The sequence below is a fragment of the Pseudorca crassidens genome, chromosome 16, assembly GCF_039906515.1.
Source record: "Pseudorca crassidens isolate mPseCra1 chromosome 16, mPseCra1.hap1, whole genome shotgun sequence".
Lineage (NCBI taxonomy): Eukaryota > Metazoa > Chordata > Mammalia > Artiodactyla > Delphinidae > Pseudorca > Pseudorca crassidens.
Window position 1 is genome coordinate 45,708,462 of NC_090311.1, and position 26,661 is coordinate 45,735,122.

General features: G+C 44.7%; 1 protein-coding gene across 2 annotated transcripts in view; it reads left to right on the forward strand.

Annotated features, from left to right (window-relative positions):
- Window positions 1-26,661, forward strand: part of NCOA4 (nuclear receptor coactivator 4) — a 60,252-nt gene that overhangs the window by 17,259 nt on the left and 16,332 nt on the right. Inside the window, exon 1 of one of the 2 annotated variants that reach the window (XM_067710232.1) lies at window positions 20,365-20,517. The exons of the other annotated variant lie outside the window; for it this stretch is intronic. The gene's annotated coding sequence lies outside the window, so the exon portion shown is untranslated. Of the gene's footprint in view, window positions 1-20,364; window positions 20,518-26,661 lie in introns of those variants that run through there. 2 annotated transcript variants of the gene reach the window in all.

Genomic DNA, 26,661 nt, shown 5'->3' on the forward strand with positions numbered 1-26,661 from the left:
TGAGCACAGCTCTCCTTTCCCACTCTAGGACCCTCCCACTTATCTGGGGCCTCTGCTGCCTATGCCCTTTCCTCTGCTGCCCACCGTAGGTGGAGTAATGAGTAGGACACAGAAGTCCCATTCAAGGACCCATATCTAGGGCTTCCCTGGTGGCGCAGTGGTTAAGAATCCGCCTGCCAGTGCAGGGGACACGCGTTTGAGCCCTGGTCCAGGAAGATCCCACATGCCGGGGAGCAACTAAGCCCATGCGCCACAACTACTGAGCCTGCGTGCCACAACTTCTGAAGCCCGCAAGCCTAGAGCCAGCTCTCCACAACAAGAGAAGCTACAGCAATGAGAAGCCCGCGCACCGCACCGCAACGAAGTGTAGCCCCTGCTCACCGCAACTAGAGAAAGCCCACATGTAGCAACAAAGACCCAACGTGGCCGAAAATAAATAAATAAAATAATTTATTTTTTAAAAAGATGATAAAACTTTTAAAAGGTAATATATGCATGAGATTAGAAAAATTCAGATGGTACAGAAAGTATAAAATGAAAAGTAAAGCTCCATCCCTCACTGTTCCAACACTTCACCCCAAAAGTAACAGCTGTTGATATTCATTCATTTAAAAATACTTGTTGGGCACCTACTATGTGCTGAGCACTGTTCTGGGTGCTGGGAAACACTGGTGAGCAAGATATGTAAAGTCTCTGCCTCATGGTGCTTGCACTTTTGTGGACAAGGGAGGTGATAAGCTAATACATAAAAGAGTATCAGGTAGTGGTAAACGCCGTGAATAAAAAGCAGCATGGAAGAAAAGAGAGTGTCGAGAGTAGAGGATTATTCTGAGCTATGACCTGCAGTGAAGGAATGAACCTAAGAGTACCTGGGGGAAGATCATTCTAGAGAGGGAGAGCACAAGTACAAAATTCAGATGTGAGGGGTTTCTTGGTTTGAGGAATAGCAAGAAGACCAAAGTGGCCAGATCAGAGTAATCAGGGGGACAAGTGGTAGGAGCTGAGACTGGAGGGCAAGCTGAGGGCCAGGTCAAACAGAACAAGATAAGTACTTGGGACACCACTCTGCGTGTAATGGAGAGCCATTGGAGGGCTGGATCAAAGAAGTGACTGACTGATCATATATATCTTAAATGTCCATTCTGGTGCTATGTGCACAATAATCAGCTAACGATGAGAGTGGAAGCACAGAGGTCAGTTTTGAGGCTATTACCGTAGCTCAGGTCAAAGATTATGAAGACTTGGCTTAGGCTGTGAGAAGAGGTTGGATTTGCGATACATTCTGAAAATAGAGTGAGCAGAGATTACCTGTGAATTGGATGTGGAAGGTAAAGAACAAAAGGAGGCTAGAATGGGCTGAAGTACTTTGGCCTGCACAACTGAGTGGCCCCATTTCCTGAAACAGGGGGCACTGCGGGGGCAGGGGGGTTATCTTGGAGATACTCCCAGAAATGTTCTTATGTGTATATTAGCACATTAAATCCTTATCTTTTAAAAGTATGCAAATAGGATCGAATTATACACAGTGTTACAGTTATCTGTTGCTGTGTAACAAACTACTCCAAAAGTTAGTGGCTTAAAATGACAGTTTGTTATTATCGCTCCCAATTCTTTGGGTTAACTGAGCTCAGCTGAGGGGTTCCCTCTTGAGAGGGTGGTCATTCACGCAGCTACAATCAGATAGCAGTGGAGGTCAGCCCAGATGATCTGGGCTGGACATGCAGACTCAGTCCCCTGGGAACTCAACTAAGTTGACAGAAGGGAATGTTGGCATATGATCTCTTCATGAGGCTTGGGCTTCTCATGGGATGGCTAGTGGGTTCTGAGAAAGAGCATCTCAAGAGTGAACATTTTAACAGACCAAGGCAGAAGCTGCCCAGTTTCTTATGACCCAGCCTTGGAAGTCCAAGACTGTTCCAGCTGTCAGATTCCACTGACTAAGCAAGTTGCTTAACCGGCCCAGATTCAATGGGAGGGGGAAAAAGACTTTACTCTTGATGGTGCGGAGACAAGATTACTTTGCAGAAGGACGGATATAGTTATGGCTATAATTTGCCACACACAGTGTTTTGCATCTTGCTTTTCACTCTTAAAAGTATACTTGGGGGCTTCCCTGGTGGCGCAGTGGTTGAGAGTCTGCCTGCCGATGCGGGGGACACGGGTTTGTGCCCCAGTCCGGGAGGATCCCACATGCCGTGGAGCGTCTGGACCCGTGAGCCACGGCTGCTGAGCCTGCACATCCAGAGCCTGTGCTCCACGGCGGGAGAGGCCACAGCAGTGAGAGGCCCGCGTAGCACAAAAAAAAAAAAAAGTATACTTGGAGTTCTTTTTATATCAGTGATAAATAACTACCTCATTTTTTAAAACAGCTGTGTAGTAGTCTTTTGTAATAATTATGAAAGATTATTTAACTAGTTCTCTATAGATGAGTATTTAGATTCTCTCTCTTTCTAATAGAAACAGTGCTACAATTATCACTTTAGTTCTTATATTTTGGACATACTTCTGACAATATATCCAAAGGTAAATGTATGCACTTTTAAGGTTGTATGGTTATTGCCTGTGGTGTCATTACAAATAATAGTAGTATCAGAAAATATCAGAAATCAAAGATATTTCAGGCCAGTATTTCTGACATGTGCTCCTTGGGCCTCCTGCATCAGAATCAAGTGAGGTGTCTAGCTAAAAATGCAGATTCCTGGGCCCCAGACCTATGAGATTAGACTCTCCAGGGTTGGGACCTAGGAATATGTATTTTTAGAGATTCCTTAAGTGATTCTTATGTGCTTTAAAGTTTTAGAACAATGATTTCGTCCAAACTCCTCATTTTATAAGTGGGAAAACTGAAAGCAGATTGATAGCTGCTTGGTACTTTCCTTATATTTCTGTTATATCCCTTAACAAAAAATCTACTCTTCACAAAACTGAGTTACCCAAGAGAGGCCATATATTAACTATCTCAATAATCCCAGGAAGTAGTGCCATGCTTGGTTTGCGATCAGAGCTTAGTCAATATTTGCTAGATGTCAAAATCAATTGGCCACATATGTAGGGATTATTTCTGAACTCTCATTTCGATTTCATTGACCTATATGTCTATCCTTATGCTACTACCACACTGTCTTGATTACTGTGGCTTTATCTTGACAGACTCTCTCCCTGACCAAACTTCAGTCAGCTACCTCTGAGCTCTCTTCTTGACTAGCCTCCAGTCGTGACCTATGAGAACTTGAGACTCTCAGCACAAACAATTTTGTCCAGTCCCACACCAAGACACTTGAACAAACACTAGCATAGTTTCTGATAAGTCTGCATGCCTGGAATGGTGACCCTGGCCCCCTTAAGTTCCTCCCTGACAAAGCTCAATGCTGCCAAAAGAATTACTGTTTGTTCCAGGCACTACCTGATCACAGGCTCCTGACCTGCCTTTTCTTAGAGCATTTACTTTAGAAAACTAAAGTAAATTGTGAATCCTTTCTCTGTCTCTCTGAGATGTATCTTCTGTAACCCAGGAATTTATTTCTCAAGGACCTGGGAGCTATCCCTTTGAAATGTAATCGAGAAGAATGGGGTCTCCATCTCCCAATCTCTGTGGGAGGGTAGGAGCCTAACTTCTGTGAGCATCAGTTGGTGCAAGAGTTTACCCACAGAGGCTCTGGCCTTCCCAGTGGCTGCTGAGCAGATGGTTGTTGCAGCCATAAGTTAACTCTCGAATTAACTCCAATATGTGTGGACTTTGACCAGTGAGCAAGGAAATGGGAGGAAACTAGCAGATATGTTGCTCAACCTCTTCCATGCCTCTTCTACTCAAAACTTCCAAGACAAAAAACTTTCATACAGATTCTTTTTTTTTCTTTTTTTTTTTTTAATTTTATTTTTTTGGCTGCATCACGCGGCTTGTGGGATCTTAGTTCCCCAACCAGGGGTTGAACCCAGGCCCTCAGCCATGACAGCACAGAGTCCTAACCACTGGACTGCCAGGGAATTCCCCATACAGATTCTGAAGATGTCCCACAAGACAGAGAAATCAGCTTCATTATGGCAAAGCTGTGGCCAGCTCATTACCTCACTCCCTCCTTCCCTGCCTCACTTTCATTTCCCCTCATTCTTGGTTCCCTAGAATTGTATTCCCAGCAAAATGTTAACATGAACGTTTTTTCTCTACTTTCTAAAGAACCCAGGCAGACAGAGCCTTAGATATTATCTAGGAGTGAGGTCACAAACTCGAAACCTCCTAAGTGGGATTTAACCCACAGACATTTTATTTAGCCTGGATGGTATTTTAAATCAACTGCATCTTGGCCATTATTTAACAATCGGGAGACTTCACATAAAACCTGGATTTCCTACTTGTCTGGTATAACTGAGGTCTTAGAACAGTTAGCTGGTGTGTAGTTCTGCTGGCCCTTTGGACATGGGTTACTAACACTCCCTGGGCCAGTACGAAGCCCACCATCCCTGTTGTCTTCCCAAACTGGGCTGGGTGTCAGCAGTCACTTATCATCACACTCGCCCAGTTCCCTCTTACTTGTTACACATATGTCTCTGTCAGAACTGAGATAAAGCAAAACAGACTGGAAGTGATAACACATTTCATGAGAAACAGAGAAGGTAAATTTACTCAAAGTGAAGGCTCTTCTTACCTTGTGTTTAATATCTAAACACCACACCCACTTCACTTGGATACATTGCCTGATTTGCCCCTGAAACATTTGAGCTTGCCGCTCCTAGAGAGGGCTCTCCCTCAGTTGCCAAAGAGGAATCTCAGACCTGGGGAAGGTGATCAATTTGCCCAAAGTCACATACTGAATTAGCTGTATGCTCCTTTACTCCTTTGCCTCCGTGGCAAATGTTAGTTAACCATGTCTGAGAGACACTTATTTTCCTAGTGAATGCCTATAAAGAAAGGTGTTTGAAAAATAAAAATAAAAACAAAAACATGTGGGTTGTTAACCCTGGCCTAAATTGTTAGGCTGATTAGCATCTATTGGAATTTCCTGATGCCAAAGGTCACAGGAGGCTCAAACTCATTGTCAAGAGAGGAGGAAGGGAAAGGAGGAGGGCAGTGGACACCCCTGGCCCGAAAACCCCATCCAGGTGGCAGCTGCCATCCTGGTGCTCTGGTTCAGTGGTGCTTAGTTCTTTTTGCTTGAATCCAGCTGCTGCAGGCCCTTCAGGCAGGTGTGTGAGGGATGTAACATCTGTCCATAAAAGGATGTAACATCTGTCCATAAAAGGAGGACAGTTATATGTGGAATCTAAAAAAAATGATGCAAATGAACTTATTTACAAAACAGAAATAGACTCACAGACATAGAAAACAAACTTATGGTTACCAAAGGGGAAAGGGGAGAGGGATAAATTAGGAGTTTGGGACTAACATACACACACTACTATGTATAAAATAGGTAAACAACAAGGACCTACTGTATGGCACATGGAACTATACTCAACATCTTATAATAATGTATAATGGAAAAGAATCTGAAAAAGAAATCAGATTCTTTTTCAGAATCACTTTGCTGTACACCTGAAGCTAACACAACATTGTAAATTATATTTCAATTTTAAAAAATGGTTTAAAAAATAATTTTTTTTAAAAAGGAGCACAGGCTTTGAGTCAGCAGGCCTGGGTACAAATCCAGCCTCCTCTCACCACCTGAAAACCCCAGATAGATTTCTCCATCCCTCTAAACCTCAATTGTGCCACTAGTGAAATTGGAGTGAGAGTGCCTGTTTTGTAGCGTTGCAATGAAGACTCAATGAGGGAATGCATGTAAGCAGTTATAAGAGGGCTGATGTATTGGCTACTGCTCTGCTCCTACCTCTTAGCCCTCAATCCTCAGGTGGTTCTGGAAGACTCTGCTCATAGCAAGACTGTGAGAGTTGCTGGCTGACTTTCTTCTCTGATTCTGGGGGCCACATTTACTTTGCAGGTGCTCTATGATGAGAGAGCATCAGGGCTGGCAATGCTGATGGGCATCAGTTCAGGGGTCCTGGCGGATCAGTGGCCACTGCCCTGAGACCCCTGAGTGCCTCCACTCACCATACTGAGTATCCCGACCCCCCACACCTCACCAGACACAGAAATAGAAGAGGTAACACCTGGCAGAGCAGGGTCCCCCAGACACATTGCTGGCAACTGTACTGGTGGGTCAGTGGTTAGTCATGCTGGTTGCTCAACGTTTTGCTTACCATCCTGAAATAAGGAACAAACTATCTGTCCACAGAGTCTTATTGTCATCGTCTTATCTTCAAAAGAAGGCAAGCATCAGCTTGACAAAGGGTGCAGTCTTTGCACAGCCCCCATCAAGGTCAGGGAGGCAGTGGTTCCTGGGTTCTTCGCACAGTTATTCTAAGCTGTAAACACATAATCATTGACCAAATAGCCTTTAATCCACTTGACAAACGAGACTTCTGAGCCTCCTTGAGGATGCCTGGGTCTCCCCTTTCTCTGGAACAAAACCTGGTTTTGCTTCTCAGGTTCTCAGTGGTTAATCCCAGACATGTTTGCTTAGGTCCATCTCTGTGTCAGTGTTTCATTTGTTTCTGTTGTTTTCACACCCCTCTAGGTAAGCATTCCAATTGCCTTACAGAAAAAAAAAAAAAAAAAAAAAAGATTATTCACCAGCAATTTTCCTGGTGCCCTGGCTTGTCAGCTTCGAGCACATTCTTTCAACACTTACCCAGGGTAGATGTGGCTGATGGCATTTACAGTGAACCTGGATGGCTCAGGAAACCCACACCTGTGACATTCTTGCTGTTCTACTGGTGGCTTCACAGTGTCACTGTAGCTTTCCTTGGAACTACAGAATCTCTGTCCCGCTGCCACCCTTGCCCAGTGTTAGGGGTTCACCCTACAGCATCTCTGATATTGTAAAAGACCCTGTGCTGCATCTTTCGGCATACAGCAGTGAATTCATCTTATTGTATTGAAATAAATGGAAATATTAATTTGGCATAAATTAATACATGGACTACCATTGGCCTCCATCTTTCTGGTTTCTGGAGAGTAAAAACTCTATCACAAGGTCTGACATAGTCTGAGCCCCTAAATCCAGAAACTAGTTCAGCTCTGGACTGAACGCATGAACCCAAAACATTGCCTGCGTTCACTTGAGTTCATTTTTCTAACACTTCTGATAGTATCCTGGCTAATGCAGAAACTGGTCCTGCCGTGGGGTATCAGACTCTAAAGTGAAAAACTGACAGGGGGCTGGGTGGGCCTTCAGGGGAGGATGGCTCTTTGGTGAGGATCACGCTTTCCCTGGCTGGGAACCCGGCAATTCTCGCGTGCTGGATACTTTTCCATCTGCCCCTTCAAGCCTGCCTGTCACCAGGGAGGCTGGAGGAAGTCCCTGGGAAGGCATGTGTCTGTTGGGGGTGTGGAATATAGATGGCAAGTGTGGTACAGAAAAGGGACCTGGAGGGAGAGGAGAAGGAATAGGAGAAGGTGCAGGTCAATGTGTAGGGGTGAGTGCAGCAGTTCTCACATCTGTTGGCTGTGAGATAAGAGGTGAGATTATCTTCTGGGTGTGAAGGAGGCACAGGTGGGTGGGAGGTTTAAGAGAAGTGCAGACAGTTTGGAAAGGCTCTGGAGAAGGATTGGAGGGGTGACAGATGGGAGACAAGTAATCAGCTTGAAGACTGGTGAGTGGGGGCCACCCTGATCCTGGGCAGCCCACCCTGCAGCAGCCTCAACAGAGGGCTGTATGATTCTATGGACGCTGAGCAGCCCGTGGGGCAGATCTGGGGCTTGGGCCTTGTAAGGCTGATCCCCAGGTGGGGCTAGGGTGGGCACAGTGGAAGGTGGGGTGCTGAGGACCTCACTCTGGCTGACATCTCATTGGAGTCCATCCTCCTTTGTATCGTAAACTGCAGTCAGATGAGGTCACACCTCTTACCACAGTAGCCCAAATTCCCAGAAAAAGCAACTTAGAAGACACAAGACTGTGGCTGAGACTGAGCGGGAAATGTGCCTTGATCATTCTTATCTGGCTCTATAGGCTCCATGAGAAATTATCTACAGGAACAATGTCTATTATGGAGACTCTATTTCAAAGCCTGGTTTCCCAAGGTCATCTTAAAACAGCCTATCAGGTTTTAGGTGGTGATAGAGGATGGCATATTCTCTCCCATTACCACCTGCTCAATCAAATGTCAGCAGGACTGAGCTTCTGCTGGCAAAGCAATATTTCCCACTTCAAAGATGGCTCATCCCAAGAGATTAAAAATTAGACCAATAGTTGTCCACCAGGAAGTCCTGAACATTCTTTGCTATGATTATAGCAAGAAAAGCCTAGTTTATAGGGTGTTTTATATTTATTCCTTGCCATCTGTCAGTTCCCTCAGTCTTCACGATCACCCTGGGAGATAAGCAGGCTGGTCCTATTATTCCTATGCTTCAGATAGACCTGAGGTGACCCACTTTCATTCTTCATCTGTCCTTTGCTCTGCCGCCTGAGACTCTAGCCATCTCCCTCTGACATTGAACTCTGCAATTCACTAGCTAGTCACTGGACTCCCCCAGTCTCAGTCCTTGTCCATAAAGTCAAAGCACACAATCCTTGGAGGGTCCCTCTAGTTTTGCTCATTACAACAGTTTCTGTTTAACAGATACAATACAGTTTGTTACAATGAAACATTTTAAAGGCTCACTTGTAAAATTGACTGGGATACCCATAAAGAGCCAGCAGTGGTTGCTTTTTTTTTTTCTTTTTGCAACATCTCTCTCCCATTCCAGGCAGGAATCTATGTTAATTTATTTAAAAGGCCAGCCATCTATCAATTTCTTATTTATTTATTTTTGGCTGTGTTGGGTCTTTGTTGCTGCACGCAGGCTTTCGTTGCGGCAAGTAGGGGCTATTCTTTGTTGCAGTGCGCGGGCTTCTCATTGCGGTGGCTTCTCTTGTTGCAGAGCACGGGCTCTAGGCACACGGGCTTCAGCAGCTGTGGCTTGCGGGCTCTAGAGCGTAGTCTCAGCAGTTGTGGCGCACGGGCACGTGGGATCTTCCCAGACCAGGGCTCGAACCTGTGTCCCCTACATTGGCAGGCTGATTCCTAACCACTGAACCATCAGGGAAGTCCCCAGCCATTTATCAGTTTGGCAAACATGAATCCCCCTGGGTTAAGTTAAAGAAACTTGTATCTCTGAAAATAAGATAATCCTGGATTAAGACTTAAAATGTTTGCTGTACAGTCAGAAGACATTAAACAGGCACTCAGCCAATATTTATCAAACAAATACATCAAAACTCTTGCATGTGCCAATACTTTACCCACCTTTTCTCAAAGGCCCATCTGTGAAATTACAGAAAAGAACCAAACTATAGGGAAGTAAGGTTTTTACCTCACAGAAAAGGTGTTTACCCAGCACATATAATGAGATTTCACTATGAGATATCTCATAAAATGTGAAGTTGAGGCTACCTCTGAGAGGAAATTAGCAAGTAAAAGCCTATGTGTACAGAGATCACCCACCTATAGAAGGTAGCTGCTTCCATCTCTTCTCTTCTCCAGAATCACCAGCTACAGACCACATGATGGGATGGGTGAGTTCCCAGTAAAAGTGTGGCTTCATGCTTGTGGCTCGTGGAAGCATCCCCAGCTTAAGGCATATGGGACATTACAGAGAGAGAACTGGGCGGGGCATCACTGACACTTCCCAGAGTAGAGAAGGCGTTGGCCACCAGATTCCCAGGGGAGAAGGATGCGGCAAGCTGCTGTTGCTTGGTGGCACCAGCATTTATTAAAAACTATGACATGTGTCTGTTGGCCGCTTGTATGTCTTCTTTGGAAAAATGTGTGCTCAGATCCTCTGCCCATTTTTAAATCAGATTGTTTGGTTTTTTGTAATTGAGTTGCTTAAGAGCTTTATATATTTTGGACATTAACCATTATAGGATGTATTGTTTGCAACTATCTTCTCCCATTCAGTAGGTTGCCTTTTTGTTTTGTTGATGGTTTCCTTTGCTGTGCAAAAGCTTCCAAAGAAGACATACCGATGCCTACAGCCACATGAAAAGAGGCTCAACTAATCATCAGGGAAATGCAAATCAAAACCACAATGAGAAATCACCTTACACCTGTCGGAATGGCTATCATCATAAAGGCAACATATAAGAAGCATCGATGAGGATGTGGAGAAAAGGAAACCCTTGTGCACTGTTGATGGAAATGTAAATTGGTACAGTGACTATGGAAAAGAGTGTGGAGGTTCCCCCCAAAATTAAAAATAGAACTACCATACAATCCCATAATTCCACTTCTGAGTATTTACCTGAAGAAAATGAAAACATTAACTCAAAAAGATATATTTACCTCTCTGTTCATTGCTGCATTATTTACAATAGCCAAGATATGGAAGCAACCTAAGTGTCCATTGATAGATGAATGGATAAAAAAGATGTGGTATATGATGGAATATTACTCAGCCATGAAAAAGAATGAAATCTTGCCATTTGCAACAACATGGATGGATCTAGAGGGTATTACACTAAGTGAAATAAGTCAGAGAAAGACCAGTACCATATTATTTCACTTATATGTGGAACATATGAAAAAGCAAAACAAATGAACAAAGGAAAAGAAAACAGACTCATAGATACAGAGAAAAGACCAGTGGTTACCAGAGGGGAGGGAGGTGGGGGCTTGGATGAAACAGGTGAAAGGGATTAAGAATTACAAACTTTCAGTTATAAAATAAATCAAAGGGATGTAATATACAACATAAGGAATATGGTCAATAAAACTGTAATAACTGTATGGAGACAGATGGTTACTAGACTTATTGTAGTGATTGTTTTGTAATGTATTTAAATGTTGAATTACTATGTTGTACACCTGAAACTAACATAATATTGTACATTAACTATACTTCTGTAATAAAAAAGATGACATCACCCTTTATCTGGCACTGGGTTGAACACTTTAGACACATTGCTCATTATTTTTTCAGGCCAGTCCTTTGAGGTGGAGATCATCATACCTACTTAATAAATGAGGAAAATAAGGATCAGAGATGTTAAGAAATTTGCCCCATGTTTTGGAGGCAGAACTTGGATTAGAACCTACTTCTGTCTTAGCCTCTACACTAAATCTCCTTGCTCTGATTTTGCACTCACCCAGCTCCCCAGGCTGCATTTTCTAAAGGAAGAGACTGTGGCCAACAGATGCAGTGAGATACAGGAGAGAGTGAGGTTGGGAGCCAGCAGATCTGAGTTCCATTCCAGGTACTTCCATTTACAAGCTGTGGGATAGTGAGAGGGCCTTCTGTCCTCATCTGCAGAGTAGGGATACTTAGAGACCTCACAGGGAACCCCTCTGACTGGGCCACTGGAGTGTTGCCCCAGGGCAGCCTCCCCACACGTGTAGTTCCTTTTCCCTTTTGCGCTTCCCAGTGTGATAAAGGACCTTGTTAGGTCAGCATTCGTATATGGGCTTCTTGGGAGTTTGGTACAAGCCTGTGTGTTCACAGACCAGAACATGCAATGGATTTGTCCAGAGACCCAACTTTCTCTGCAGAGCTTCACAGCCTAGAACACTGCAACCCCAGCAGGACAAAACTCTCCATAAAGACCTGTCTGCTAAGCAAGCCAGCTTCCCGACAGTGTCTTCACATTGTCCTTTTTAACAACAGCAATTTAAATATGCTGGCACAACACTCCTTGCCTTGAAAGTCCATTTCAAAGGAGAGTAATGAAATATTTTCTCTCTGGATAGTTGGAGCCTGGGATGGCATGGCAAATGCCCCCAGAGGCCAGTAGTGACTTGGGTGGAGAAAGAGGCTGACACACATTCCTGGGGCAAGGTGGAGAGCAGGCATGCCCTTCGCCAAGTATTTATGACGGCAGGGTGGACAGGCAGAACATGGAGCAGAATCTTTGCACACTGTTGGGGACAAACTAAACTGTATGTGGTTATTCTGTGACAGGCTGTGAGCTCTGTTGAGACCCAAGGATCGGTCCAAACAATGAACAAAGTCTCTAATGAGTAAAAGGCTTATCAGTAAACAGCCTTGTAATAAAAACTCTCACCCCCTATTTGCATAGCACTTTACGGTTTCTACACCCCCTTCCACATACATCGTTTAATTTAAATCTCATGGCAGGCCTGGTGGCTGTTATCACCGTTCTCGGTTTATACAACAGCAGCAGCACAGCTGTGGCTCCATTTATAGAGGACATGCTGGGTGTCAGGAATTGCGAAAGCACTTTTTTGTTATTTAGTCCCTCAGCACGTATTGTTGAGCCCTACTCTGTGCGGGGCACTTTTCTGAGTGTTGGGAATAAAGCCATGAACAAAAGAGTTAAAGTGCCAGCTGTAAAGGAGCTGATATTCTCTCTGCGGGAGGCAGACAACGACAAACAGGTAACTATGTCTTAGGTGGGGCAATGATCAGTGCCTCGCAGAGAAATAAAGCAGGGAAGGTGGGGAGGAGGGGAGCGTGAGGACAGGCCTATGGGTGAGATGGTCTGTAGTCGCTCAGGGAAGGACCTCCTAAGAAGGTGACATTTGGGCAAAGATCTGGAGGTGTCTGGGGGTTAGCAAGGAGAGTGAGGCCAGCAGGATGGAGCCTGGGAGTGGCCTGTAGGGAAGACAAGGCCATAGGGGCAAGGGGCAAGGGTCATGGAGGAGCTGACAGTCCCTGAAGGACTCCAGCCTGGGCTCTGAGCAGGATGAGAAGCCGCTGCAGGAGTGACCTGATCTGACTTTACTTTTAGTACTTTTTTTGTTTTTTTGTGGTACGCGGGCCTCTCACTGCTGTGGCCTCTCCTATTGCGGAGCACAGGCTCCGGACACGCAGGCTCAGTGGCCATGGCTCACGGGCCCAGCTGCTCCGCGGCATGTGGGATCTTCCCGGACCGGGGCACAAACCCGTGTCCCCTGCATCGGTAGGCAGACTCTCAACCACTGTGCCACCAGGGAAGCCCTCACTGTTTTTAATGGCTGAGTAATATTCTATTGTATATACGTGCCACATCTTCTTTACCAGGTGTGATTCTATCCTGCATGGCTGCTCAGTGCCAGGCACTGGGTCAGTCATTGGGAGGAACATGGACAGGAATAAGTTATGGTCACTAACTTGGTCACAAAGTTCTTAGTTGCAAACAACAAACCTGCTGTAGTCTGTGGGAGCAGGAAAGGAATTTATTAAAGATGTCAGGCAGCTCACAGGCTTTGTGGAAGGCCAGAGACATAGGCTTGGTTGCCATGAGGCCAGATAGACTCCCCAAACCTCACTGCTCCAGCAAGACCTCACTGCCTCTGGTCATAGTCACTGCCGCTCATGCCACTGACACTGCACACTGGACTCTGGACACCCTCGCCCTAGGAGCAGCATCCACTCCCGCCATCGTTCCTGGGGGACTCTGTGTGATGGCAGTTTCCAGGTATCCTCTGTAAGGAGGTCCTGCTCCATGTGTCTGACTGTGGAACTGAGGTCACACATCTGTGACAAGGATGCTAGGACAGCAAGTCATGGATGCTACTTTGGTGTAATGGGACTCACATCGTGTGAAATTCTTCAAACTCTGTTTCAAAAGAAACCGAGGGGCCACAAACCATGATGAATGTGCCCCTGACTTCCAGGAACTCAGAGGCGGCAGCGGGCAGTTTAAACATATGAGGTGAAAGCAGAAGTGTACAGCACTTCTATGGCATCGCTGGTGAGAGGGGAGGCAACCCCTCAAGGGAGCAGGAGAGCTACCCCAAAGACTTATTTTAGGGGAGGTAGAGGATGGCACTGGAAAGGATCACCATGGCCAGCTCTGAAGAGCTTTGAGAGCCAATTGGTTAAGAGGCCTGAGCGTCTGTGTGTAGAGGCAAACACAGGGTGAAATTTTAGGCACCGTGGCAAGCTGTAGGGGGAACATTTGGGGATAAGATGGTGTTACGGGTTGAACTGTGTTACCCTCAAATTCATATGTTGAAATCCTAAGCCCCAGTACCTCAGAAAGTGACTGTATTAGAGGTAGGGGCTTTAAAGAGGTAATTAAAGTAAAATGAGGTCATCATTAGGCTGGGCTCTAATCCATTGTGACTGGTGTCCTCATAAGAAGAGGAGATTAGGACATAGATATGCTTAGAGGGAAGACCACATGAAGACACAGGGAGAAGACAGCCATCTACAAGCCAAAGAGAGAGGCTTCAGAAGAAACCAATCCTGCCAATGCCTTGATCTCAGACTTCTAGCCTCCAGAATTGTGAGAAAATAAACTTCTGTTGTTTAAGCAACCCAGTCTAAAGTATTTTGTTATGGCAGCCTGGGCAAACTAATAAAATGGTAAGTCCCTCAAATGTACCAGGAGGTACATTTGAAGCTTCTACCTTCAGATAATCTAGCAGAGGAACAAGATCTATACAAGTTACTAAAATAAACTGGGGAAAAAGCAAAATGTGAGTGAAAAGTCATAGAGCAATAATATTAGTGTCCTTGGGGCTTCCAAGGACAGGAGAGTCATTTACAGGATGATAAGAATAAGAGTATATGTTTGGTAATTAGATGTTTACCATGACATATAAATGGGGTCACTTAAATAAAATTTATCTCTGGTAATAACTCTTCTCTGGGAAGAATCCTCAATTTAATACTACCTAGGTAGTTAGTGGGGCAGTAGTTTCTCTTGAACCTGCAAGGTGTCTATTGCCTTTAGCTCAGAAAAATCCTCATGCAAAAGTGGCACATTTGGGGGAGGCTTGTCCTGAACCCCTACACTGGCTTATATCAATGTAACGTCCTCTAGAATCACTCATGTTGTAGCATGTCTTAGAATTTCCTTCCTTTTTAGGGATGAATAATGTTCACTATATATACAGTGAACATTATTCAACCTTAAAAAGTAAAAAAAAATTATATTAAATATATTAAATTATATATATTATATATCTCGCATTTTGTTTATCCATGCATCTGTTAATGGGTTGCTTCTACCTCAGTCTTATTTCTTTTAAGTTGTTTTTGAATCTTGATAAATAACCTTTATTATTAAATATCTAAATCCATATGGGTTGCTGAACACAGGATAGTGTACCCAGTAGTCTGAAGCTATTCTAGAAGTGAGCTGGTTTTCACTGCAGTCTTGCTTGGCCCATGGCAATTTGCAGGAACAGGAGTGGCTCTGAACACAGGCAGAGGGAATGGATGTGGGGAGTAAAGGATGATCTGTAGTGAGCCTTGTACTCTAAACCCGAAGTTGCTTCACTGCTCAAGTTTAACTCACGTCAGCCCAAAGGTCGCACAGATGTTTTCTGCTGGGTTAGTGTGGACTCCAAAGTTCTGGTACTTGGGCCAATAAAACAGAATATCTGCAGCATGGCCCTGTTTCCTCAATAGTTACATCCAAATCAGCCACTCCACCTCTACTCCCCCGCCCCCCCCCCCATCCATCTTATGTCTTCACATCAGCCTTGGCCCTATAGTGTTTTGCAAGAACAGGAGTGGCTTTGATGATAGAAGCATTGGCATAAAGTAGTGTTTCCCAAACTTGCCTGATCACAGACTCCTCTGAGAGGCTTGATGAAATACAGATTCCTGGGGCCCACTCCCAAACCTACCGAATCAGAATTTATAGGAGGCCATGCAATTTGGATTTTAACAAGTGCCTCAGAGAGTCTTACGATACCAGCAGGAAGTAGAAGAACAAGCACTTGACTTAGAACATCTGAATGCTACTGAAGTTTAAGTATCTGGAAAGTTCTGAATACATTTGTTGAGCATGCCCCATGCTAAGTGCTAAATGGAACAAGAGGAATATCAGATCCAGACACTGCATGTCTGGCTGCCCGAAGCAGGTTTGCAGATACTGCCTTGGCTGGGTCACTGTGTCTTACAACTGAACCTTGATTTTGTGCTCCTGAAATTTGATATTGTCTTTGTATCGAGTGTCAATGTGACTCTGGAGTGCGATTGTATCAGCAAGGTTAAGGCCTAGTGAGCTCTTCCTCTCTGACATCGGAGTGCACCTCCAGAGTGGCCAAAGCACCCTTGTCAACTGAATTTGACACCCTCCCACCCCACTCAGTGATGCATCATCACAGCCACGTCAATATGACCCTCTTCTAGGGGTCCCGTGGACCTGGTGTGGAAAACAGTGAAGTGGGAAGAGACTCGATGCTGGAGCCAATGTAACTGAGTCTGAATCTCCATTCCTTTGTACACCAGCTGTGTGCCCTGTATAAGTTTCTTAATCTCTCTGAGCCTCAGTTTCCTCACTGTAAAATAGGGATCATCAGGTGGATATGAGAATTAAATGAGGGGGCTCCTGGCGGTCCAGTGGTTAGGACTCGGCGCTTTCGCTGCTGAGTGTCTGGGTTCAATCTCTGGTCGGGGAACTAAGATCCCGCAAGCCACGAGTGCGGCCAAAAAAATTAATTAATTAGTTAAATGAGATTCTGCATATAAATTCATTAACTTAAAACAGATTTGATGCCTTCTCTATGCCAGTTATGTGTCCCTCAAGCCTGGGACAGAAACTGACTCCGAGTCAGGGCCCACAGAGCCCCTTCCCTCTTTCTTAACACGTTGCCTATCCCACTTAGCACAGCGCTCCACGTGGAGGAAAGGGGCATATTTTCTGCTCAGAGCCGCCAACTCCTTTCCCCTATAATTATCTCGCCACCTATGAAATTTCTCTCATGAACTTCTTTTTTGTGATAGCAAAATACACGTTTTTTTTGTTTTGTTTTTTTGTGTGTGTGTGTGGTATGCGGGCCTCTCACTGCTGTGGCCTCTCCCGTTGCGGAGCACAGGCTCCGGACGCGCAGGCTCAGCGGCCATGGCTCACGGGCCCAGCCGCTCCGCGGCATTTGGGATCTTCCCGGACCGGCGCACGAACCCGTGTCTCCTGCATCGGCAGGCGGACTCTCAACCACTGCGCCACCAGGGAATCCCAAAATACACGTTTTGATTAAAATTTCTCTGGGAGAATTTTTTAACCCATTGCACTCTCTAAGGCAGTGGTCCCCAACCTTTTTAGCACCAGGGACCGGTTTTGTGGAAGACAACTTTTCCATAGGCGGGGGGGGGGGGGGGGGGGGGGGGGGGGGGGGCGGGGGGGGTGGATGGTTCAGGCGGTAATGCGAGCGATGGGGAGCCGCAGATGAAGCTTCGCTCGCTCGCCCACCGCTCACCTCCTGATGTGTGGCCCGGTTCCTAACAGGCCGCGGACCAGTACTGGTCCTTGGCCAGGGGGTTGGGGACCCCTGCCCTAGGGGCCGTTGTCCAGATATGAAGCTGCCTAGTGGCAGTCGAGGCTGAGGTTGGTGGCCCAGGCTGCTCTGGCCTCCCCACTACCCAAGGCACCTACCCCAGGTGCCTTGGGAAAAGCTTTTTCCAGTCTTCCTTTTGGCTTCCTGATTACCCTTTGGGAAGATAATTGAAATGTCCTCTTTTGTTAAAATAAGTCAAGGGTCACCTTGTGGAAGGAAACATTGTCACAAATGGCCCTGGGGATGGCTGTTCTGTGTACACCTTGGGGACGGGCAATTTAAATCTGGGGTTTACAGTTGGGTTTCAAGGGGGCAATGAGCCCTAAAATTGTTGGCACCCTACAATGTGTGGGTGGATTTTCCCTGGGGAGATTGTTTCCAGTTTTCATCAGCTTTTCCTAGGGCTCCATGGTCCCTGCCTGGAGTGACTCGTTTCTGTTGGCTGAGCCAGCTCTTGACTTAACAAGCCTCTATGCCAGGCTTGGGACAACCATTCCCTTCCCACATTCAAGCAGCAGTACTGCTGGCTACTTCTTCAGCAGGGAGGACAAGAAGAGCCAGGCTGAAGCAAGCTGCCTGGCCTCAGAGGAGTCCAGACCTGCCTCTGGGCCTGTTGGAAGTTGCTGTGGTCCTGTGTGCGCGGGATGGAATTTACCAACAATGTCAGGGATGGTCTGTGTTCATAGTCTAGGTCCTATATATATATGGGTACCGATTCCTGAAGGTGGCATTTTGGGGTTCCCAGACAAGGGGTGACCTTAAATAGGTGAGGGGCACCCCAGACACCTGGAGTGCAGGCTGCTTCCAGCACAAAGCTGGCGCTGGGGAGGCTGGACATCCTATTCCTTCTAACAGGCCTTGTTCTTGTCTCAATGACAGTGCTGCTGTACCTGTGGATTATGACACAAACAAGTGCCAGATAATCTTCAACAAGGAGACCTGAACCTATGCAGTGGTGGAACAGGAGGACGCAGAAAAGACTTGTGCTGTCAGTGGATGGGTGTTATAATGTGCTTCTCATGGACCCAGAGCTCCCAGCCTGCTGGGGGCGCCCAGGTTCTCCCAGGCCAGGCGTCATTCTCCTATGGCCTCTAATAGTCTATGATTGTGTAACCCCACCTATCAGTCAAAAGTGTTTTGAGCAAACACTTGAATATGTGTATACTTTTAGTTTATACATTATGTATGCATTGATAATACACACATTATAAAGCATGTAAACATTTAAAGGAGACAAAAATAAATATGAATAAAAGTTATTTTCCCTCCACTCCCATAGATCATTGTGCATCCCTTACTCAGGGGAGCTCTGCTGCTTCTCTTGCTTCTGATAGATCTGTGCTTTGCTGCCCCAGTGTCCCACTATCTGGTGAAAAATTCAAAATATAAATGTGTCTTAAAGATGAAATCAGATCCTTTATTTTCTTTGAGGTTTTCATGTTTATCCTTCCTTCCTGTTCTTCAGAGAGTATCTGTTGTGTCCCTTATATAAATCTGTGTTTGCCTGAGGTTAGAGCAGGTTAGAGCAGGATAGCTTGGAGGAAGTGCCTCTAAGCCCACTTGCAGCCCAGTGGGGTGTTAAGAGGCCAGGAGTCCTGCCTTGTAGATGGGGAATGGCTTGGGTGCAGGGCTACAGTATCAGTACTCAAAACTTAGGGACTTAAAACAGTGACAATGCTGATCATCTCTTGCTGTTTCTGTGTTACAGAACATTTGTTCAGTCAACAGGTCCTTACTGAGTGCCTGGCAGTGCTCTAGGCCTGGGGATACAGTAGTGAACCAGAGAGATCAGGTCCCTGCTCTCTTGGGGCTTAGAGTTGGGTGTGTGTGTACATGACAGATCACAAACAAGCAAAGAGCCTTCTGTTGAACAATCCATGGGCAATCAGTAAAGAGCTTTATTTGCCCTCTGCCCCCTAACCCCACCTGTGCAAACATACTCTGTGGACTAGTTGAGCAATCTAGGCAGGTCCTAGATTTCGGTCACCCTAAGATAATAAAAAAGTGCCTTGGTCACTTTTAGTTACAAAGGAAGTCTCAATCCAGAATCTGCTTCTGAATTGAAGAGGGAATGAGGGACAGTGTGATGCCATCTTGGCTCTGTCTGCCTGTGGCAGTGTTTAAGATGATTTACTTCCTCATGAGGCTTTTGTGGGCCTTTCTGATATTCCCTGCAGCTCCTCTTTCTCCACAGCTCCGCTCCTAATCACAGGCCATGAGAGCCCTTTTAGCTTCTGCATCTGAACCTATGTTTCCTGTTGCTGTCTGCTGAGATAGCCTTACCCCTTGTTATTCTTGGGTGAGATGCATAAAACCCAATTACAATCATTTCCTTTGCAAATCCTACTCATGGGAAATCTGGGGAGCAGTTAGCAGCTAGTATTGGGGACTTCTGTCAGAACTAAGACAGAAAGATTCTTATTTTAACATCTGGTAATAAACAAACAAACAACTAAATAAAATTCCAATATGGATAATTAATGCCAAAACGTGAGGGGAGGTACAGAGTGGTGGAATGTGGAGTGCAGAAAACTGTGTGGTGTGTGATACGGTGCAAACAAGAAAATGCTTTTAAGTCAGATGGTGTAATTTGGAACCTGGGCTTTGACATTTATTTATTTATTTACTGAATTTTAAAAAATTGTGGCAAGATATACATAACATAAAATTTATCATTTTAACCATTTTTGTGTACAATTGAGCAGCATTTAGTATACTCCCATTGCTGTGCGACCATCACCACCACCCATATCCAGAACTTCCCATCATCCCAAACAGAAACTCTGTACTCATTAAACAATAACTTCCCTTCCCCAAGTCTGCGGCAACCACCATTCTATTTTCTGTCTCTATAAATATGGCTGTTGTAGGTACCTCATATATATGGAATCATACTTTGTCCTTTTGTGTGTTCTGACTTTTATTTTTGCATCTGTACGTTAAGCCTAAATAATATCTGCCTTGTTAGGACATCTGGTGTGAGAGAATCACTTAGGATAGTCCTCGTTACAGAGCCTGCCTTCGACAAATGTTTCTTTCATTTAATCTTATTTATTCCTAAACGGCGAAAGGTCCCTGATCTATGGCCCAGGAAAACTTGTGCGCCGGCGCTCTCGCCCTCTGGAGGGTAGTCAAGGACCTGGGCCGACTCGACTTGAGATCTCGCGAGACTGTCAAACATTTGGTAAGAGGCGTGGGAGGAAGGTTGTGTTATCGCGAGAAGTCTGCCTTTAGGCCCTTGGCTTGTGTCGGGCAGTGCCTCTGTCCGCTAAGGTCTCCTCAGAACGCCCGGAGCTGCACTCGGAGGTGGTAAGTACCGGAGGGGCTAGCGGGGCGGGCGTGCCTCCTCCCTATCTCAACGCCGCGGGTCGGTCTGGGGCGCCATGGCCGCGTACCGGACCGGCCCGGGCCTGTCTGGGCTGCCTTTCGAGGCCGGCCTCTCCCTCGACCCGCTTGCCTCGAGGGCGGCCTCCTCCTGCCTGCCCGCCGGCCTGGGCCTGCCTTCCTCTCTCTGGCCCTCGACTCTCGGCCTGAGGGCCACCTCTTTCTCCCCGCCCGGCCTGTTCTCCCTTCGTCCTTAGACACTCTGGCTTGGGGACCACCAACGGCTGTCTGCCCGCCCGCCCCCCGGCCCCGGCTGTGACAGCTCCAAGTTTTTGCTCCCTCTCGCCGGGGTCACTTGGAGCAAGGAGGGGCCTGTTTTCCTGACCGGACCCAGAGTATATACATTCCTAGCCTGTTGGGTGGAAACGCGAAGAAGATAACGTTTTTTTCGGCCCTCTACCTGCCAACACAGCGTCACTTACCGTAAAGTGCTTGTAGTTCTCCTAACAGTCCCGAGAGGTAGTTCCATTATCTCCTTTTTACAGATGAGAAAAGCGAGGCTTGCTAGTTCATTGACTCATTCCACCAACAATTATTTAATTCAGTGCCTATATGTTAAGGGTGTTGAGGATACAGCGATGAAAGAAAATGGGCACAGCCCTTATTTTCATGGAACTAAATTCTTGTGGCAGGAGCAACAATGATCATATAGTCTTAAGTGTCACATGATGTAACAGGGGTGATGCGATCAAGAATGGCAGAAGGCGGAGTGCTAGTGTCTGTTTGACCCCAAAGGCAGAGCTTTTTTCACCGTACCATTTTGTGTTGTTTTCTAATCAGGGTAAGGTTCACCATAGCATAACTGTTTGAACCACCTACTTGGTAATATGGAAATATGGTTGTAGGGACTATTGAGTTACTTCCTGGGTGAGAACGGGGCAGGTAATCATAGCTGGCTCATTTCTGCACAAGGTACTAATGTGACATTTCTGAACTTTAAATAACCTCAGAGCCTTTGAGGAAGGCGCACCCAAATGCTGCAATGGAGATGGGGGGTGTGGTGCATGTACCTTTGAGGCAAGTCACTTGGTTTGCATTTTGACAGTTTGCTAGCTTGCAGATTTGTTAAGTAAGTGAGATGGTATATGTAAAGTCTAGCACGGTAACATTTCTTACATTTTAATATTCTTTCCTCCTTTTCTATTGTCCTTGGGTCCCCAGGGAAAACCCAGTGGTCTAAGGTTTTATGATAACTGTATTTTGTGTTTAAATAAACTTCTACAATTATATTATTACTTTTGGGAAAAGAGGTATTTCAAAAGTGGAGAAGCCTGGTGAGCTATGCAGGGAAAGTAAGATGTGATTCTCAAAGAGGGAGGAGGTATCTTATTTTAGAATTACATAGGTTTCCCCACTCCACCCACATTTTATTAAGATTCAGTCGGTTTAGCTGTGCCAGAATCTCAGTAGCCTGTGTAGGGGCTTCATAAAACTGCACAGGCGATTCTGATACATATCCCTCCCCCACTAGCTAGTTTCCCTCCCAGAGTAAGTGTTGGCACACTGGAAGGCATTCAGAGCAGTGGTTGCTGCTGGTGGACTTCTAAATCGCAGTCTATTTCAAAGTTTTCTTATTTTCTTAGTTTTCGGTGACTCAATGGCACAAATTTTCCTCTAGATGGCAAGTTTACCATTGTGTCCTTGGGGACTATCACAGTATGTGTCAGCTTAGACACTCAATAAATATTTGTTGAATGAATAAAAAGAGATAATAAAATCTTGACACCTAAATGATCCCTTCAACATGCATTGTGTGGTTGGAGACCTTAGACTCATCTGGCATTAAATCTTGGTTCTTTTACTTGGAATCCTGTGACTGTAGGTAATATATCTAACCTTGTCAAGCCTTAGTTTCTCTCTTTTTAAAATTGTGTTGATACATCACTAATCATTAGAGAAATGCAAGTCAAAACCACAATGAGGTATTACCTCCCATCAGTCAGAATGGCCATCATCAAGAAATATACAAACAATAAATGCTGGAGAGGGTGTGGAGGAAAGAGAACCCTCTTTCACTATTGGTGGGAATGTAAATTGATACAGCCACTATGGAGAACATAGTTCCTTAAAAAACTAAAAATAGAACTACCATATGACCCAGCAATCCCACTACTGGACATATATCGTGAGAAAACCATAGTTCAAAAAGAGACATGTACCACAATGTTCATTGCAGCACTGTTTACAATAGCCAGGACATGGGAGCAACCTAAGTGTCCATTGACAGATGAATGGATAAAGAAGATGTGGCACCTATATACAATGGAATATTAACCATAAAAAGAAACGATATCGAGTTATTTGTAATGAGTTGGATGGACCTAGAGTCTGTCATACAGAGTGAGTAAGTCAGAAAGAGAAAAATACAGTATGCTAACACATATATGGAATCTAAAAAAAAAAAAAGTTCTGATGAACCTAGGGGCAAGAAGACGGGAATAGAGATGCAGACGTAGGGTATGGACTTGAGGACACGGAGAGGGGGAAGGGTAAGTTGGGGTGAAGTGAGAGAGTAGCATTGACATATATACACTACCAAATGTAAAAATAGATAGCTAGTGGGAAGCAGCTGCATAGCACAGGGAGATCAGCTCGGTGCTTTGTGACCACCTAGAGGGGTGGGATAGGGAGGGTGGGAGGGAGGCGCAAGAGGGAGGGGATATGGGGATATATGTATACAGATAGCTGATTCACTTTGTTATACAGCAGAAATTAACATTGTAAAGCAATTATACTCCAATAAAGATGTTAAAATAAATAAATAAATTGTGTTGATAGTGCATATGTACCTTAAAGTTTTGTGAGGACTAAATGAGATAATGTGTAAAAGTAAAAGTCTTGGCACATAGATATATTAAATACTTACCGAAGCCATTCTTTTTTTTTATATATATTTATTTATTTTTGGCTACGTTGGGTCTTTTGTTGCTGTACGTAGGCCTTCTCTAGTTGCGGCGAGCTGGGGCTACTCTTTTGTTGCTGTGCCCATGCTTCTCATTGCAGTGGCTTCTGTTGTCGTGGAGCACAGGCTCTAGGTGCGTGGGCTTCAGTTGTTGTGGCACAGGGCTCAGTAGTTGTGGCTCACGGGCTCTAGAGCGCAGGCTCAGTAGTTGTGGTGCACGGGCTTAGTTGCTCTGCGGCATGTGGGATCTTCCCGGACCAGGGCTCGAACCCATGTCCCCTGCATCGGCAGGCGGATTCTTAACCACTGCGCCACCAGGGAAGTCCCTGGATCCATTCTTCCAATGAATATTTATTGAACATCTACTGTATAACAGTGAACAAAAAGACAAAGTCCCTGCCTGTGTGGAACGTATATCTTCTAGTGTGTTTTCTGAAGTGGGATCAGAAAATAAATGGTTTCTACGTGTCAGATACTGATAAATACTATGGAGATAATTTAAAAATAAAATATATTAAGGGGGAGTGTGTGGAAGGAAGACTTATTTTACATAGGGTAGTGAGGAAGATGACACTAAGGAAGAGGAGTGGGCACGATATCTGGAGGATAAATGCAAGGGCCCTGAGGCATGCTGGAGGAGCAGTTCCAGCCTCAGAGAATGAAGACCATTCACTATGCAGGATACACAGTGCAATGTGCTGCTGGATCAGAGAGCACCTTCTGAGTGTTACAGAAATCAGTAAATTCAGTGTCTCTGTATACTTACTAGTTAGGTTGCAAGTCCAAAGTGATTATGATAAGGGACCAACCAATATGTATATACTGGATTAAGTTCAGTTTCATGAAAGAACTATAGATTTCCATGGCAGTTTTATTATTCTTCCTGCTGCTTTTTGGCTGTCTTAAAATTTTGCTCCGGGTTTTCACTTTGGCTCTGTTTCCTATACAGGTATGTCTAAATACATTGTTGTGACATACAAGATGTAAACAATGCAGGTGGCCTAGGCTGATAAGGAGACCAAGTTGACCACTTTTGCTCTGGTGAATTGTTTTAATAGTGTTTCTATCTATGCTTGTCAGTTAGAGGAGCTGCCATATAGTCTTTCTCAGCTTGTCTTCTTTGCTTGTTAAATCATAACATTACAGTCATAATTTGTAAACTTCCCACCTAGCCTGCCATACCTCAAATCCTAGCAAGTCATCCTTACTCTGAATTAAATAGATTCACTGGCAAGTGAACAAAAAGTTATCTTGAGGGTGCTTTTTTTTCTTTACTACTGACATGAATGCTCATTCCAACTCTCTTAGCCATTCTTATCCCAGCTCGTCATCCCTGATTTTGCTTGGCTCAATTATGCAGTGGAATCAAGATGTTCTTTTTGAGGTAAGGAGTATGTTTGGGTGTTAAGTATTCCTCTTATCTAGCATTGCCTTGAGTCCTTTACAAATGTAACAATTTGGTTCAGTGAAGGAGTGAGTAACTGGCAACATAGGTTAAAAGGTTTTTGCTTGTCAGTTGCTCATAGACAAGAAGTTAGGTCTTTTAATACTTGGACAACTACAGATTTCATAAGAACATGATCTCAGGTATATTTTGAGTTTTATTTTGGCATATTTTCTAGTCCCCCAGGCTTTAGAGGAGGGAAAATATTTTATAACTTGCTTATTTCTGTGGGGAAAACTGAAAGGTGTTTACCATATAAAATCAGGGATAAAATGATATTATTACTGTGATGGTAGATAAATAACATGGTTTCCTAACCTTGGCTATATTATGGTGGGAAGTTTCAAGTGAAGATAGGGCACAGCCCTACTTCTGAAAGCTTACCAAACTTCAGTGATGTCAGCTGGAATTTCTGTGGTACTGCAAAATCAGAGAAAAAAATCTAGAGTTGGCTGTAAATACAGTTAATGTTTCCCCTTTAACTCACAAATCAGCTGGTGCTTGTGAATCTGTATAGCTGGGCTTTGATGGGCTTGGCATCAGGAAAGACACATTATATCAGTGCCTATCCTGGAATCATAGTTTCAGTAGCAATATCCTTGCTAGTTTTGTCTTGTTTGAAAGAGAACAAAAAGTAATAGTTATGGTAGAAACATTTCCACTTCTGAAAAACCCTCCTGAATTAATGCAGGCCTTAGTGGGACATCAAGTTGATTACTTATGTTTGAAGCAGAATTCTACCATAGTTATTGTGGCTGGTCTGAAATTGAGCATTCATTTAACATTATTCATTCATCCATTTATCAAACATGTATTAAGCCTCTGTTGAGTTGAGGGCTACTGCACTGCACAACTCCAGGGACACCATTCTCTTTATTTCAATTCAATAGAGCACATAGAATGTAAAGGGGGGTTGATAATGCCATGATACCGATAGCAGGCAGTCTGTTCAGCACTAGGGTGTACAAAGCCAAATAATATGTGGTCCCTTCTCTTGGGGACCTCTCAGGCTAAGGAGGCAGACATGTAACAGTAAGGATAACATGTGTTATAGGTGTCATGCTGGAAACTTATACAGATTACAGTGAGCCCAGAGGAGGCAGCAGTTAACTCACTAGGTCAAAACTATTGAGGAATGGGATGCTTGGTCAGGAAAGGCTTAATAGTGTTGGTGACTTAAGCATAGTCAGAAAAGCAGACAGTTGGGGAGAAGGGGAGGAACTGGCTTTGCTGGCAGAGAGAGCTGGGAGAGCCAAGCTGTACAAGGCAAACCAGCCTGGTCCATGCATGGAACTGCCGTCTGGAAGATCATGGTGTGGGCGCTGCTCTGGGGAGACAGCAGGAGAGTCAGGCTGAAGCCAGAAGACAGAGAACTTTATTTATTAAAGAAATTTGGACTTTATCCTGTAGGCAGGGGGGAACCATTGGAGAGTTATAGTTTATGCTCTCTTTAGATGAGATGATCTACTAATCTACCGGGAAATAGATGATTCTCTTGTTGTGAGACACCGTAGAAATCTTGAAACATAAGAGAGGTAAAATGCCTTATGACTTTTTTCCCTTTAGAACTTAAACATTTCATAAATATGCCAGGGCAAATAACAAAGCTTAAGGGAGTAAAGAGGTGCCTGCAAAGTCTGAATGCAGAATTCTTGTAGATGTTTATGGTTTTTTTCTCTCCCCAGTGTTTTTATATTTATATACTCTTTAGTAAATCACATCA